This window comes from Danio rerio, chromosome 16 (assembly GCF_052040795.2).
Source record: "Danio rerio strain M-AB ecotype USA chromosome 16, GRCz13ab, whole genome shotgun sequence".
NCBI lineage: Eukaryota > Metazoa > Chordata > Actinopteri > Cypriniformes > Danionidae > Danio > Danio rerio.
The window spans coordinates 21067291-21072954 of record NC_141036.1 but is presented as its reverse complement, the minus strand read 5'-3'; the positions used below and the strand labels follow the sequence as shown (position 1 = coordinate 21072954).

Sequence of the window (5664 nt, the reverse complement as noted above, 5' to 3'; positions counted from 1 at the left end):
GAGTTTCATGTTTTAAGTTTTTAGGGGTATGGTATGATGAGAAGCTCAACTTTAAAGTACACATTGAGAAATTTGTGGATAAATGCAGGAAAGCACAGAATGTAATGAGATGTTTGCTGGGTAAAGACTGGGGAGCTGAAAGGGTTGCAATGAAAAAAAAATATAATGGTTTAATAAGATCAGTACTGGATTATGGATGTATAGTATTTCAATCTGCTAATGTAAGTATGTTAAGGGAACTAGATAAAATTCAGTATAAGGCATTAAGATTAATAACAGGGGCTATAAGGTCTACCACTACAGCAGCTCTTCAGATTGAAACTGGGGAAATGCCACTAGAACTTAGGAGAGTTCAATTGACAATGAACTATTGGGTCAATATAGAGGGACATAACTTTGATCATCCAGTTAAGGAAGTGTTAAAACCCTGCTGGGAAAAAGAAAATTCAGAAATCAAGAGTTTTGGGTGGATTGTACCAAAAGAGGCGGAAGAAATGAAATTAAAAAACATGTTCATCAGTCCAACGGTACCTTGGTCAATTACTCCTGAATGGTTACTACCAAAACCCAATGTTGATACATCATTGTTAAAGAGAAGAGATAAGAGTGCAGAGGGCAATTTTAATATTCAATTGGTGCAAATGTATCTTAAAGACAAATATTTTAATCATGTTTTAATATATACAGATGCATCTAAAGATAGTGGAAACAGAGTGGGGGTAGCATACTCAGTAATAGATTTTAGAATAAAAGTTATTAAAAGAATCTCAGACGATCTATCAGTTTATGCTGGAAAAATGGTGGCAATACTAATGGCACTTCAATGGGTTGAAGAAAACAGACCATTAGAAGCACTGATATGTACAGACTCAAATTCCTCACTGATGACGTTACACTCTTAAAAAAAAAAGGTTCCTTGAGGTTCTATATAGAACCTTGGGGTTCTATACTTGGCCATTAGAACCTTTTACCCAAAAAATGGTTCCATTTAAAACCCTTTGAGTGCAAAGAACCTTTTTGATTAAAATGGTTCTATAATTTTTTTTATCATAACATAATTATGTAGTAAAGATTATAAAATAATTATAAGCTAACACAGAGAGACAAAGCAGGTTTGTACATTAAAATATAACTTATAGGTAACTTATATAGGTAACTTATAGCCTAGTTTATATATACTCAATGTTTAACATTTTTGACAAATTATTTTGTGAAATAAATAAAATAACCAATTTATTTAGACTCTGCAGCAACACGTTGTTATGGTTTAAAAAATTATTTTAAACTAATAATCATAAAAAAGCCCTCTGGTGACGTCATTGACAAGGACATCGTCATGGACTGGTCGAAGAGCTTCGAGAGTGATGGTTAATTTTTCGAAAGGAGAAGTCCACTATTTCAGCTTCATCATTCAGGTATGTAAGTACATTTAATATATATATATATATATATATATATATATATATATATATATATATATATATATATATATATATATATATAGTGAAATATTTTGTATTATGAAGTAACGTTAATGTTTCTATTTGATAGAAAATATGGTGATACAGATTGAATGGGGGTAACTTTAGCATTAATATGAATAAACACTGTGCTTGATGACCTCGGTCGTCACCCTTCGGTTCAGAAATCTGTGTTAAGTTGAATTTTCTCTGCTTTTTATTAAAAATAAGTTACAATACAGCTATACTTGTTTGTCAATACTAATTCAATTACCGATAACAATACACAGCTGTGTTATTTGAAGGCGAGCTTCGAGGGAGAGCGTGAATTAAGCATGTGCACGCTATTTTAAAAGTAACTTGATATGAGCCGATTTCATCGTGTTTTTCGTGTTGTTTTTAGCTCCAACCTTGAACAAGCGCTCAGTTTTAGCTTGGTTCGTGTGTGTTTTATCAGTGATTGAGCTAAACTCTGCAAAGTAGTGGACATTACTGCCCGCTGTTGAGACATTCCGGCTAGTCTGCATAAAATCGCAAGGTAGCAGTGCTCGTGCCCGCACGTGCAAACTCGTGCCCGAGTCTGTGCACGCGCGGGAGGCCAGTCACGGTGAATATTATTGAAACCTTTAAAAAGCCTAACATATTTTAACAATCCATAGATGAAAGATCAGGTGTTATTTATAAAGGACACAAAAATGCAGGCTAATTGTATTGTGAAATATTAAACCTTTAAGCATATATATATATATATATATATATATATATATATATATATATATATATATATATATATATATATATATATATATATATATATTGTGCTAAATAAGTTTAAAAGAAATATTTTAATGTATATTTTATTTTTCCTCAAACAGCCTGAAAACTGAACTGCATCATAAAACTTGTGCTTGGTATGTATCAATGTTTTAAAATCCGAACAAACTGTATTGTGGTCAGTAAAATGAAATGAATATTATAAAATACTTCAAGATTGTATTTATCATTACAGAAAAGTGTCATGGGACCCATTTTAAGTTCCCAACTTTGGTCTGCAGGACACAAGTAGCTTTGAAGAACAAGGATCCCAGCTTAAAGAAAATGTGTCACATCCATAATTGTTTGACATCATCTTCAAGCACACCTGGTAAAGTATTGTATTTTATAACATGCATATTTCAGACTTGTTGGTTGTTGTGCACTGAAATAATATATTTATCACAAAAATATTCTATTACTTATTGCTGCTGTTTTAATACAGTGAGAATATTAAGGTCGTTGCTTAATAAAAAGTCCTGCAGAGAAGAAATATGTATTGAAAGGTGTAAATTTGCCTACAGGATACCTTGTTGCAATGTCTTCAAAACAAATGTAAAAATTAAAGGATTTCAGTGGTGAGCTCATAATGATGGGATCAAAAGGAAGTGAACTGGACTGTGAGGGACTTAACACAAGGTAAGTTCATTTCAATACATTTTATGTCAAGAATAATTCTGTGATTTAAATTCATATTTACACATTCTACAAATGCTGTCCTCTTACCTCAGATTGTGATGGACCTAGAATGCGACACCGTTTACGAATAAGTCAAGAACCAAATGAAACGCACTATTTTCCAGAGTACAGATTATGGAGGGGTCTGCAAAACTAATAGAGCAGTTTCTTCTTCTTGGAGTGCCACAGCTTGTGAGTAACCAAACACTGTTACATTGTGTGCCAAATAGATATGAAAAATCTGTGTATATGACATTTTAAAGCTCATTTGGTAAAGCAATGCATTAGCAATGCCAAATGTGTTCCAGGTCTCACATATTAATAAATGTATAGATTAAACACAATCTAAGTCCCTTTGGATAAAAGTATCTGCCAAATATGATGTATGTTATCTGATATACAGTTATTTTGTTTTGTTCTTATTCTAATTCTAATTGTAATGTTTTATTTAATGTACATACTGATTTGAGGTCACTCAGAAATGTCAATTTCATTAAATTCTGTAACAAATGAAATGCAGATTAAATAGAAAGTATATTACAGCTGTCTACACTGTATTTCTGTGTTTTTGATGACTTTAAAGTACTGTATTGCGGTATAAGTATAAGTATAGTGTATTGCTGAAAATGTGTCACTTGGAAACTTACACAAAGTAAACAAAATGTTTTAATTTAGGATGCTGCATATAAGGACTTAGTGAAGAACACATAAACATCTTTAAAAGAAATGGCCCAAAAGAAGGGAAGGAAAGAATGAAGTGCTCCATGCTAGTCTCATTGGACCAGCAGAGGAAACCACAGAAGGTAACTACACTACACAAAATCCAGAATCCCCCCCCACACACACACACACACACACACACACACACACACACACACACACTTTAATTGTATTAATTATAACTGTAATTCTATTTGACTTATGTTCGTTGGTTAAAAGTACTCAAAATTGAAATATTGTTTTACAGAAATCCAAAGGTCCTAACAGCTCTCCTGATTCCGTCAAGGCTTGAAGTGTCAGCATTACGATGGCCAACGCTCGCTCACTATCCTTCTGCTCCCTCATTTATCAGAGGCACCACAGTAGAATGAATTAGCAATTACTCTTCACTTTCCAGCCGCAACCCAGCACTGGGAAACACTCATACACTCTCTCATACACCTGCACACATTCACTCACTGTGGCCAATTCACCAATACCGTACGCATGCCTTTGGACTGTGGGGGCAACTGGAGCACCCAGAGGAAACCCACTCAAACACTGGGAGAACTTGCAAACTTCACACAGAAACACCAACTGACCCAGTCAGGACTTGAACCAGTGACCTTCTTGCTGTGATGTGACAGTTCTAACCAGTGAGCCACTGTGCCACCCATGGACAAAACTATTTATAAGAGAGGCCGGCAAACATGGACATGCTACAGGTTGTGGAATGGCTGTTCTCAATGTTTTGTCTTTTGCAAAGTTTTGTGTGCGATTAAGCTCTTTGTTCAATAACTTTTATTGAAAATTATGTATAAAAATGGATGTTGCCATGACCAATACATACAAGTACCGTCAACTTGTTGAAATTGTAGTGTTATTCAATAGATCTGCATTGTAATATATTTTTCAACATTTTAGAGATGTTTGAAAGTTAAGTTTTGTATTTGTTCAATCAGTAAACAAGCTTACAAATGTTTATTAATAAGTGAAATCATTAGAATTAGATTGTTGAATGTCATTAAGCTGTTAATTATGTTTACTAATTAAATAGTAAAAATGTAAAATGTTTAGAGGTAGATCTTATACAAAGTACGCAGAGGTGCAATTTTAAACATTATTTAAAACTTTATTTTTTTAAGCAAATTGAATAAATTTAAACAATTTGAATTTTCTGCATTGGTTTTATTTTTTATTCAATAATAAAAAACATTAATTCAATAATAACTAAAGAACCCTCAAATGGATCTAAATAGAACCATGTAACTTGAACTCAAAGAACCATTTGGGGTTCTATTTAATGAACCCTTAAAATGGTTCTATTTATAACCTTTCTGGGGTTCCATATATGAAGCGCTTGAAAGAACCATTTTTTTGGTTCTATATAGAACCGTTTATTTTAAGAGTGAAAGAACCATTTGGGGTTCTATTTAATGAACCCTTAAAATGGTTCTATTTAGAACCTTTTTGGGGTTCCATATATGAAGCGCTTGATAGAACCATTTTTGGTTCTATATAGAACCGTTTCTTTTAAGAGTGTAGAGAGTGGAAATTCTGAAAGCAGAAAATATATACTGATCGAGATTGCAAACACTATATCGCATTCAGATGATGGGATTAGATGTTAAATTCTGTTGGGTTCCAGCGCATAGTGGAATAACAGGGAATGAGTTGGCAGAAGAAGGCGCTAAAGAAGCTACAAGAAAATCAATTATAGACATGGAAATAAAATATAGTAAAAGTTAGATGAAGGTTTTAATCAAGCAAATTTGAAAAAATAGGTGGCAAAAACAATGGGAGGAAGGAAAAAATGGTAGGTGGCTGTTTAATATACAAAGAAATGTGGATAAAGGAAGAATAACAAGTAAGTAGGAGGGAAGAGGGGATAATTTCAAGAATTAGATTTGGACATACAAGACTTAACAGTACATTGTACAAAATTAATAAACATCAGACTAGAAAATGTGATTATTGTGGGCAAGAAGAAACCGTGGAGCATATTATTATGAAG

At 33.1% G+C, this 5664-nt stretch overlaps 1 long non-coding RNA gene across 1 annotated transcript; it reads left to right on the top strand.

The window, feature by feature from the left end:
* The first annotated feature begins 839 nt into the window (after positions 1-839).
* Positions 840-4831, top strand: LOC147840234 (uncharacterized). Its single transcript, XR_015511265.1, has 7 exons — positions 840-1415; positions 2336-2371; positions 2470-2604; positions 2798-2912; positions 3005-3143; positions 3627-3754; positions 3919-4831. It is a non-coding gene; the product is annotated as an uncharacterized LOC147840234 (long non-coding RNA).
* Positions 4832-5664: the final 833 nt, after the last annotated feature.